The 12,728-nt window shown below is 36.4% G+C and overlaps 1 protein-coding gene across 2 annotated transcripts in view; it reads right to left on the bottom strand.

Annotated features, from left to right (window-relative positions):
• The window catches only part of Fhl1 (four and a half LIM domains 1), a 58,286-nt gene that overhangs the window by 44,534 nt on the left and 1,024 nt on the right, over positions 1 to 12,728 (bottom strand). The gene's annotated exons all lie outside the window — the stretch shown is intronic.

Raw genomic sequence — 12,728 nt, 5'->3', positions numbered from 1 at the left:
TGTCAAAGCTGAGTCTGGCACTCTGTGAACCATTCCATTATGCCATGCCAAATGGGCAGCTCTGCTTCAATCAAATGGCCATAGAATAAATCCTTCACATCAGCGTGCATGCTGCCATTATCTGCTATAAGGACAATGATAAACACATAAAGAAAAATTAGGGGGGTTTTAAAAGTAGCACGAATGATAACCAAGTTTATATGGTGACACAATTCAACTTTCATGTTGTATATGTCAGATAACCTTCACAAAGTACCTACAGACCATTTTATACCTAACAAACCACAGCAGTAAAAATTTGAATGTTAGAAAATTATGAAGTACAGTGTGAAGCTCTGGTAGTTTAAATACTTTGGTCAATGTTTTTCCAAGCTGAGGCCCTCCTTATTCCTTAACAGATAATTAAAAATATAACTGGAATAATGTTAAAAAAAAGTAGAGGAAAGGGAAAATTAAAAATGACAAAATGGGGTTGGGGTTGTGGCTCAGTGATAGAGTGCTTGCCTAGTGTGAAACACTGTGTTTGATCCTCAGCACCATATAATAAACATAAATAAGCAAAACAAAGGCATTGTGTCCATCTACAACTTTAAAAAGTGCCAAAATGTAAGCAAGAAGCAGGTTGGTGAGTAGCAAGGGGGTAAGATGCTGCTGTCATACACCCGCCCCCAAAACCATCATCAATATGCCTCCCCAGTCCTTCCAAGTACAGTCAGCCCTCTGTATCCATAGGTTCAACATCTACAGATTCAACCAACTGTAGATGGAAAATGTTCAAAAAGATTGCATCTGCACTGAACATGTACAGACTTTTCTTATCATTATTCCCTGAACAGTATAACAACTGTTTACATAGCATTTACACTGTATTAGCTACTTGAAATTATCTAGGGATGATGTGAAATATACAGAAGGAAATGTGTAGGTTCTATGCAAACAATGAACCATTTTATATAAGGGACTTAAGCATCTGGAAATTTTGGTATCCAAAGCAGGGAAGGGGGGTCGTGGAACTAATCTTCCAAAGATGCTGAGAGATAACTATACTTCCAGCAGCCAGGGAATATGACTCTGCTGCGCCTCATGTGTAACTTAGCCTATCTCTACCTGTGAAACAAATGCATTCTGAGTTGGCCAGATCATTAGTTTTGCCATATTTCTGATTCGCAGGAACTGCTGTCAAGACAAGTCAGTAAAAGAACTTGGTATCAGCTGTGAAGGTGAATAAAAGGAATGTAGTGGTGTCGCCACCATTTGTCTCACCACTGCCATCAAGTGACTGGCTCTTGGCTCCTGAACTGGAACCCCCAGTCTCCATCATAGACTGTGACTCAAGGCAGAGGCTATTTTGGTCACCCCTTTGTCCTTCTCCCTATTAAAATCTGTTGCTTCTAACACAGGTAGTGCCACATATAGTAACCAGGCAAGCAGTGAAATTAAAAAATAAATAAATAAAACTTTGTCTAATAACAGATATAACAAGATTTTATATATTATATATTATACATTATATACCTAATACATATATTATGTATATATAATATACATACATATATATGATCCATATATAAAGAATTACTTCCAAGGTACAAAATAAAATTTAATAACTTAAACAGAAGTGTATTCTAAAACCAACTCCTCCATTTATTAGTATGTTTTCAGACAAATATATGAACTAAGAAGTTTTCTCCCCTGGGTCTTACCACATACCTGATGGGGTACATTTCATGGATACCTACTTTAAATGCTCATTACATTCTTGGTTACCCCTTTGTCTTGTAATGACAACTTGTCATTTTTTTCTCTCCCTCTTCCAGGGATTTTCACATCACCACAACATCTGCTTGTTTCCTTTCTCAGTTTCAATGGCCCTCATAGACCCAGTCACCGCCCTTACTACCATCTACCACAGAATGCTGGGGTTTTTACAATATTTTTTTAGTTGTAGTTGGACACAGTACCTTTATTTTATTTATTTATTTTTATGTGGTGCTGAGGATTGAACCCAGGGCCTCACACGTGGTAGGTGAGCTCTCTACTGCTGAGCCACAACCCCAGCCCTAGAATGTTGTTTTTATAGCCAACTCAGAAAAGCAATACATACTTGTGGTTGCTCCTCAGAGTTACCCAGTTCAATATATAAAAACCACTTACATTAGCACCTATAAAATCTTAATCTTGTCACACACATTTACAGTAGAGCTGGCGATACTAACTGCATGGAGGTACTCGTGTCACATGTCACACAACAGCCTTGGGCCCAAAGCAATCAAACTGACCTGGATATTAGTTCAGGGATACTGGATACTGCTGCTAGTGATACCACAAATGCTAGGGTCAAAAAAAGGCTCACTGGCTTGAAGGGCAGGAAAGTGACCGATCAAGAGTGGGATTCCACTTCACTGCAAAGATGGCATAATGTCCCAGTGGGTGGCAGACAAAGAAAGTCCCAAACCAGTGTTCACAGTGATACTTCCACTGAGTACTGTACCACTAGGCAATATTTGACAATACTGGCTAGCTCTTGTGGGATCTCGTACCTTCCCCTTCCAGGAGCCTATATCATAAGTTATGTCACTTATACTGAAAAACAAACACCAAACTTTATAAGGTAATAAGAAAGACGCCTTACATGTTCTTTGTATTCCTGAAACCCAAACAAATGGAGGGATATTGTTGGTTTTTGTTTTGTTAACATACTTTACTTTTTGAGAAACTTTCGTGTTACAGAAAAACTGAATACAAGGTACTCACAGTTTCCATAAATCTCCTCAACACTTCCCTCTCAGTTTCTCCTATTATTAACATCTTGGATTGGTGTAGTACATTTGCCACAAATATTAATGTTATTACACACTGAAGTCCATAGTTTGCATTAGGGTTCAATCTTTGTGTCAAACATTTTCTGGGTTTTGACAAATGTTAAAGGGGTTTTAAATACCTGTACAGGACATTCTGGGGAACAATAAATCCCCATGCCTTGAGACCATTTTAATTGCTTTAGCTTTGTCAAAGGAAGTTATCATGTAATCATTCATTTATTTTTAGCAATCTATGGTGTCAGAGAACTATGATAACATAGCCATCAAAAAAATTCTACTTTGATTATTCAAAATCTGTCTTTTCACAATTCTCCAACTTCTAGTATGGCTCCAAACTTAAAAGGTATCTGAAAATTTGATTGGATCACAAAATGAAAAGTAAGAAATATAGACACCAAGATGCTATCTGACATGTTAGAATCAGTTTGCTGCCCAGTCTGGAAATGCTGATAAAAAATGGATTTGTAATAAAAAAAGCAGAGCAGTTTGAGAGAAGTAGCATCAGGAGACAGGAAATACAGAGGACAAAAGTTAGGGAAGGAAGAAAGAACAAACAGAAACAGTAGCTATCAGGAATGGCAGAATGAAACTAGATACAGGCCAGAGCAATAGCAATGAAACAGTCAAGTTTTAGCCTTTTAATTTTTTGAGGGGTGAGAGGGAAAAGGACAAGCTGTATGTGTATGTGTGTGCATGTGTATGTGTGTGTATGTGTAGGTGGAGGTACACATACACTGCCATGTACCGCATAACATTTAGTCAATGATGGACTGCAGCATATATGACAGTGGTCCCATAAATTATAATAGAGCTGAAAAATTCCTATTACCTAGCATTTTGTTTTCTATGTTTAAATTCACAAATACTTCCCATTGGGATATGATTGCCTATAGTACTAAGTAAGTAAAATGCTGTGTGGGTTTGCAGCCTAGGAACAACAGACTTTACCATATAGCCTAGTAATCAATAGGCTTCACCATATAGCCATGTAGTAAGCTGTATCATCTAGGGTTGTATAATATGCTCTTGTGTATGTACAATGTTGAAATCGCCTAACAACATATTTCTAAGAAAACAGACCCTTTATTTAGTAATGTATGACTTATAGATGGTTTTATCTTAAAAGCAAACATAAAGCAAAATTGAGATTATTTTAGTTTTTCCTGCTTTTAGAAGATTTGACATCTCACTGAACTTGAGAATTACATATTCTTCTCTCCTGTTTATCAGAATTGTTTCTTTCTTAGCTGTAATTTCCCTTCAATCCAAGTATGTAATGAGACAATCTGCTAAGCAGTTTACTTGAAAGCAATTAGGAAAAGATTCTAGAAAATCAACACCTAGAAATCTTTTGTAATATTATTTTATTTTAAACATAGAGAATAATATTGCATTCTGAAAGCCATGCATGATGGTATACAACTGTAATCCCAGCAACTTGGGAGGCTGAGGCAAGAGGATTGCAAATTCAAGGCTAACTTCAGCAACTTAGTGAGACTGTCTCAAAATAAATTTTTAAAAGGGCTGAGGTGTGTACCTCAGTGTTAGAGTACCACTGGGTTCAATTCCCAGTACCACAAAATAGTGGTATGTATTTGTGTATATGTGTGTGAGTATTTTAGACATAAATCCAGTCCTTGTATAAAGGAGAATTCACAAAATTTTCAAAGCTAGTTCGAAAAGTGACTCTCACAAAAAAGCAGATCAGTGGGATCCTGAGGACAAGGAAAGAGGGAAAAATATACTACAAAGGGGGCACAGGGAAACTTTGGGAGACTAAAAAACTGCATATCCTAACTATGGCACTGGTTTTGTGGATATATACATCTGTCAAAACTCATCAAATTGAAGGCATTAAATGGACACAGTTTATACATAAATGATGCTAAATAAATATTTTTTAAAGTAGCTCTAACAAAGGCCAGCTGTTTTTAAGTACAAACTTTTACCACTTCATATTAGTTTGACTGCTTGGTTTCTTTCTTTAGTATGATTAGTTGTGCTTACTATATTGGAAAGTTCCTTTCCATTTATTCCTTAAGAGGCAGAGCTGGGCTGGGGTTGTGGCTCAATGGTAGAGTACTTGCCCAGCACATGGGAGGCATTGGGTTCAATCCTTAGCACCACTTAAAAATAAATCAATAAAATAAAGGTATTGTTTCCATCTATATAAATTTAAAAAGAAGCAGAGTTTCTTGTGGCCCAGAAGGCAACTGGTCTAGGGTTTGATAACTTGCATTTATCTTAGTATCTGGAGGTATAGGATTATTAAGACACTTTATTAAAGGACCTTTTTGGCTGGGTGCGGTGGCACATGCCTGTAATCCCAGCAGCTCTGGAGGCTAAGAACAGGAGGATCATGAGTTCAAAGCCAGCCTCAGCAATGGCAAGGTGCTAAACAACTCAGTGAGACACTGTCTCTAAATAAAATACAAAAAACAGGGCTGGAGATGTGGCTCAGTGGTTGAGTGCCCCCGAGTTCAATCCCTGGTACCAAAAAAAAAGGGGGGGTGGTCTTTTTGGATTCTGAGGACTTCGATTATTTTATCATTTTCAGCATTTAAAACTACAACTATTTATGGGGTACTTCTTAGAAATTTGTGTGAAAAAAACATTTTGTTAATTTGAAAACCTAGACCCATGACTATGACTTATCAATATAAAAAGTTGTGGGCTTTATAGTTTACACGTGTGCCTCTCTTTGTGCGTATAATCCTTAAGTCTTTGAGAAACCTTGAGGGGAACTCATTATTTTAGTTCTACTGGACACATGAAAGTACATATGATTGATTATACTTATAGGCAGATGCTAGCAATCAGCTTCATAAACAGGAATGGCATATAGAACTAGGCCTGTCAGAGTTCATTGAAAGACCAACCCTTAATGTCATCCTAATAAATCAGACATTTTAAATCTGACAGGAGCCAAGTAGCCTTAACCACACTCTAAAATTGAAGGCAAGTGAAAAGACTTATTAACTAATCAAGTGGACAGATTTAGTTTCGTACTTTCCTTATCAAAACAACTTTGCCAATAAAACCTCTGCATTCCTAGCTATCCTTAATATAGAAAAGTAAATTTAAAACCTTGTGGCTATTACAAATATTCTGGTTAGGATATATATGGAACATTTTGTGTCTTGAAATATGTGTAACATTTTATGTGGGTAAATAAAATATAAATTTGACAAGCAGTAAAGTGATGATAAGAATTATCATTTCAATTGTTCTTTCCTTTCACTAGCTTTAACTGTGTTTGAAAAAAATTGTCCACATCCATCTTTATTTGTGCATTTTATGTATAAAGTAGTTCAAACATGAGGTACATGTACATCTCAATGGTTTAAATTTGGAGGAAGATCCATTTTTAGTAGAAAATAGAGTATACCATAGGAAGCTGAGAAGAGCTGACTACTTACCGGTGATGTACATATTTATTAGCAAGCAGTAATGATGAACAGGGACAAAAATTGTTTTCAAAACACACCCCCTAGGCAAAGGAACAATGTTCTCATTTGTTCAAATAGTAAGCCCTTATCAGTGAGTATCCTATTCATTATTCCACATAGCTTTAGCATTTCGGGGACCCTGGCAGTAAGAAAGAAAAAAGGCAAAGTAGACAAAAGAAAAGGACCCAGAGAGCTACATAAAGAAATGAAGAGGAACAAGGCATAAGGGAAGGAAAGCTAAGGAAGTTTTATTAAAAGAGTGTAAGATTAAAATAAGTGTTATGTGTACATGTGTATGTTTTAATGACACTGTACTGCCAGCATTTGCTATAATTTAACTTCCTATCCAGATTTCCAAAAATGCAATCTTTAAAACCCCTTTCCCACAATTTCAACAGACATCTCATTTTATAGAGCAATAGTCCAAATAGTGGTTTTCCAGGTTACCATGTCTAAAGACTCTTAAAGTCATCTTTCATTTTCATACTTGATATGCCTTTGTACTTGTCCCAGAAGCCAGGGGAAATTAAAGTGAGGGCTAGATGAAGGCAAGAAGTTCACTATCACTAATGTTCAATTTCAATTCAGCAAGTGATATGAAAAATTCCTGAACAGCTCACAATTGTTTTGATCATTTTCTAAAATTAAGATGTATTTGGGCTTTTGGTATCCTTCAATACAGTTAATATACTTCCACCACAAAAACTTATTCTTTTTGAGGGGTGAGCCACCAGAAATTTCTTGTTTATGAAAAGTATTTAACTGCAAAACACAAACTGACCTGTGTATAGAGAAGAGCAAAAAATCCAAACTGCAAAAAAATTTAATCTGGAACCATGACACATTATATGACCTTGATTCAGGTGCTTGACCTCATTCAGTCTCTTGTTTCCTCTTCTGTAAAATGAAGGGAAGGATGGGGACAACCCCTTCTAGCACTGTATTTCTATTAATCAAGTTGAAAGAGGAGAAATGTGAAGAAGCCAACCTTAAGCTTCTTTAGATAGATGTCACAAGGAAGCCATAGTGTGGTTCTCTACCTCCCTGGCAGCTTTTCCATTTCACTCACATTGTGATCATGACTCTATCTAGATATGCAGCAATGATTTGAAACCTCTTTTGGTAGTCTCAAGAAACCTTAGAATACATTTATAAATTGGATACTTTGTAATGATATTGAGTCCACCATTAAAAAATGACTTCATTTTGAAGATATACAAAATATTGTCACTAATTTGTCACTAAGGGTGTGGATTATGCCTGATTTTCCTTTTCTTATTTAGGGTTTTCTACACTTTCTGCATTTACCTACAATGAAAAAGTACTACTATTATCGTTGAAAAATTAGATTTTCCAAAGAATGTGTTCCAGTTTTGCCAGATCCCTCAAATATACTCGAAAATCAGTGGGGGGTAGGCCTGGGGATGAAGTTCAACTGTAGAGAAGTCAGCCCTGGGTTCCATTCCCAGTGTCACAAATAAATTAAATAAATAAATAAAGTAAAGCCAGTGGGTGGGGGATACAAAATCAGGCAGCATCACCACGTGTGTCTATACACAGCAGTTGATTACCCAAATAGCTGAGTGCTACAGTCAGAATCAGGACATTATTATTATAATCAGAATCTATAGCTCACAGTCCAATGTGGAAATCAAAACATGCATTTTATCTAAATAACAGTTTTTCTTTGCAGCATTCTGGCCCTTGAGAATCATGGTTAAAATTCCTTTCCAAAGTAAATGAAATGAAACATGAGGTCCATTTTTTGCATGTGCTTATGTGTGTGCGCGCACACACACGCTTTCCAGACAAAATGTGATTATTATTGGACTTTTAAAATTTTTTCTTCTTTTTATGCTCTAAAACAAAACACATAAAAAGTTAAATATTTAGCTTTCAAAACAAAACACCCCCATATAGATACACACATATCAATCTGATGATGTTTATTATCAAAACAACTTCTATAGCAAATACGCACATTTAAATTGTGTAAAAAGAATTCAAAATGAAATACTGTCATTACTGAGTTCTATATAACAGTTCTAAGGAAAGCAGAAGATGAGCTGCTGAAAGGATATAAACACTGGTAACTTCCAGATTAAAGGCTATCAAAGCACTGCCTGAAATTTTCAGGTAAGAAAGAAAATGAAGATCTCTTAAAAAAAAAAAAATTCCATGGTGAATACAATTCTCATCAGTTGAGAAAAGTACAGAAATTTACCTCTCTAGTCTCTATCTGAATACAGCAAAATCCATTGTTGACTACATATTACCTCTGAAATTACCTTTTACTCCACTCTCACCACCAGGCTCCTCAACTCACCACCAATCTTTACAGCAAGTAGCAAGGCAATGACTTAGTCATGGGACATCAATTCAAATCCCAACTCTGTCACTTATAAATTGTGCAGTCTAATCTTCCTCCCTCTCATCTGTAAAATGTGCATCATAACTACCATGCAGAGTTTCTATGAGGATCAAATTAGATAATTGGTGTAAATTCAACCAGTATACTTTCTGGAACTACAGCAGGCATTCAATTAATGTTGATCCCCCTTTACCCCTTCTCCTGCCACTTACTCCAAGATTGATCAAATTTAACATTCATGATTTTAATTACTCTCAACAAAGCTCAATGGTATATAGGACATGCAGCAATTTTCACTTTAAGTAAGATTTTGAATGGTGTATGCCACAAGGGAGACAGTATGAAATTGTGCTCAAAACCATAACTTGAGAGGACTAAGTAATCTTAATTTTGGTCTCTATTTCCAACCTTGAGAGCTGTGAGACCTAGGGAAATTAATTTTACCTCTCTGAACCCAGTTCTTCACTTGTAAAATGAAGAGAATAGACAATGTATACAAGCTTCTGGCACACAGTGCCATAAATGGTAGCTGTTGTTATTCTAATTTTTCAGATCAGTGTGCAGGACTAGTCACTTTTAAGATTAGCCAAGTGAGCTCAGCCAAGTACTCAGTCACATGAACACACTGTTATTGTTCTCTACTCTCCTGGAGTTATGTTTTACTGCATTTTGTAGAGGAAATTACATCAACCTTGGCTTCATTGACATTTCATTACTTCTTTGTTGTGGGGTGCTGCCCTGTACATTCTAGGATGTTTAGGCAGCATCCCTGGCCTCTACCAACTAGATGCCAGTAATTGCATCTGGCAAAAATGTCTCCTGGATACTGTCCAAAGACTCCTGTGTGGCCCAGTCCCCCGGTGGAAAAAAAATCCCTGGTCTAACATGATCCACACACAGGGGTATTCTCTAAGATCTCAGGAGGTAACCTTGCAGAAAAATCCAAGGTTTAATTGAGCTATTACTTAGTACTATTTACTCTTCTGGGCTTCATCATGTATTATTATCCATAATTCAAACCTTGCCACAGAAAAATAATATGTGGGGGGAGGCTTGGTCTGAAGTCAGAACATGCTTTAAATCACAGGAAGGGATGCTGGCTATTCACTTTTCACTACTCTTATTCTATATAGTGACACAAAGCTGAATTTTAAAAAATCTGTTATGTCCATTTGCTTTATATAAAATTTATCTTTACATACACATTGTGTATGTAAATCAAATTACCACTCTATACCCCATAAATATGTAGAATAATGTGTTGATTAAATATTTTAAAAAGAAAGAAAAGAGCATAGAATTCAAGATAACTTATACACCATGTTACAGTTTTCCCTCATTATGAACATGGGATCAGTTCCAGAACACCCTATGTATACCAGATTCCAGATGCCCTTGTGTAAAATGACATAGTATTTGCACATAACCTATACACATCCGCCTGTATACATCCTGTGTGCATCAAATCATCTCAATTACTTAAAATGCCTAATATGATGTATATTCATGTAAATGGTTGTTATATTGTATAGGGAATAATGACAAGAAAAAAATTGTAAATGTTCAATAGAGATGTGATCTTTTTCCCAAATATTTTTAATTGTTGGTTGGTTAAATCCAAGGATACAGAGGGATAAACTGTATTACCTAAAACAAAAAAAGTATGTCTTTGTTGGGAAGGTGAGGCGGAATTTATGCAGTGAATAAGTCGCTAGAAAGAAATGACTTCACTATTTGTGTCCTTGAAGCATGTTAAATGTGTATACAATTACTACATTAATGTCCAAATGACCCCAGACATCTCTCGATTACTCACAATAGATTCATTGTCCATTTTTTTTGTTTTAATAAACACACCAGAAAGGCAGGAGCCATTTTTTATCCACTGTGTATGCCCACACCTAGTACGAGAGCCTCCACCAGAGGTAACTCAGTAAATGTTTGTTGAATAAACGAATGGTCATACATATACTCTTACTTAATTAAGTACTCTGTTGACACACACACATACACACACACATACACACACAAAAAAAAAATCTTTCTTTGCTTTTGTGCAACAGGAGCTGAAAGACCTCTTAAGAGAAAATAATTACAATCTACTCCCTTTTACCCCAAATCCAAAGTGAATAGTTCAATTTAAAAAAAAAAAAAAAGTGTAGGCAAAAGTTGGGGAAAGCAGCCAAACAGATAAGGCCTAAAGTTCAAGCAAGCAGGAACATTTGTTCAACTCCCACAAGGTTATAAAAGCCAATGTTGCTGGCACCAGGGGGAAAAAAGGGAGGGGTGGGGGAAAAAAGGGAGGGGTGGGGCAGAAGGGAACCCAGAGGTGGAGAGAAGGAAAACAGGGATCAGTCTCAGGAGATTAGTTGCCATTCCTTCAATAAATGGCTATATTTCTAAACTGTTCAAACTTCAGAGGTGAGGGGGATTTTCTCACACAAAGCCTTGACTTACAAATTACTTTTCCAAGGGACATTGGCAAAATCTTTGAGAATGTTTAGAAAGATCATTTGATCATACTTTTGCTAATTTCTGAAATTCCTTTGTATTTTTCCCTCATATCCCATGGGGAGAGCAACAGGTTCTCAAGAAAACAGGTAAAAGACATTCCCTTTACCCCTTCTTAAGGCCCACTTCCCACCAACATGTTGGTCTTCATAAAATATCTTAACATTTTCAGCATTTTATTCCTCAGAAGGCAAAAAAATTGGACCTGTATTGCAAAACCATGTTATTTTTCAGATGGTTGTGTTTGTACAGAATGCAAATCAGACTAGCAATGGTACATACAACAGCATAAATAAATGCATTTTCACCCATCTTTGTAACCCAAACTCTACTTCCACTTTAATGTTTTTAGAAAATTATCTTTTTCAAGTGACCTATTGCCCCGATATTGTACAAGAGGAATTTTACCAATTTAAATCTTTTTAAGTTTCACTCAAAGATCTAGACTTGCTTGAAAAAATATTTTCCTTTTCCAAAAATTAAATATCAGAATGGTAACCTAGAATTTTAAAGCACCATATAAGGTTACAGAATCTATATGGTAGTCTTAGACTATGTACTTACTGTGAGGTGGTTTGGGAAAATCATGACCTAAGTAGCTGACCAATTTCCTGTTGCATAAAAATTATATTTGCCCTTAAAAATGTTAAATAAGCAATTTTAAAGACCGAAGGTAAAGACTAGATTGGAACCTTATGTAACCAAAATGCAAAAGCATTATTGCTCCACCACATTAAAGCCCGATGTCTTTTTAATATGGATTCTTCTTAAGTAACTATAAGCATGGGTTTCCAAAGGCAAAGCTACCATCCCAGAAGCCCTTGCTTCTTCAGTATAAGGAACCAGGAGGACCCCAATGCCATTCCTGAGGATGAGCTCGGGTGCTAAAGCTTTACAAAATTCCAAGGGGCCTATAATTCAAACTTGTGCTATTCTGCAAATGTTCACATTTCCAAGGAACAACATTAACATTTACATTAAAACTGTCTTAATCAAGATATCGAAAAATATTCCTGGTGTTCTATAAGCTTGCCATATATTTGATAACCCAGAGAAGAATTACAAGCAATTACAAAATGATGGCTTCAATTAGGAAAACTGGATCTGTTCCAAATTCAAATCAAAGGGGGCTCAGATAGTCCCGATGGAATAATTTAAGTGAATAATACAGGGGATTTCCAGCAAAGACATGCGTTTATCCTACTATTTCTCCTCTTCTGAAAGCCAAGAAAAATGCTACAATGATGTACCTCTTACCCTTCAGGAAATTCAAGAACCAAACCTGCTATCCCGTTAATAGACCTTGTTCTCTCCTTTTCCCAAGGGGGTCTCCCTAGTACAGGGTTTTTATTGTAAAGGGCAACCAAAACAAACCTGAGAAACTCGCCTAGCCCCAAACGCAGAAAATAATATAGCACTGAACATGAACCACACACAGCGTTTCCCTTAGCCTCGCTGATTTTCAAATCTCTACCTACTCCTGGAAGACTAAGAGGCCCAGAAGAATGGAAGAGAAAGAGAAACTTCGAAAGCAGAAACCTTTCCCCCAGAACCTAGATTAGACGGCACCTTGTA

Source organism: Marmota flaviventris, chromosome X, assembly GCF_047511675.1.
Source record: "Marmota flaviventris isolate mMarFla1 chromosome X, mMarFla1.hap1, whole genome shotgun sequence".
Taxonomy (NCBI): Eukaryota; Metazoa; Chordata; class Mammalia; order Rodentia; family Sciuridae; genus Marmota; species Marmota flaviventris.
Note: the sequence above shows the minus strand (reverse complement) of the source record. Positions and strands in the feature narration are given on the sequence as shown.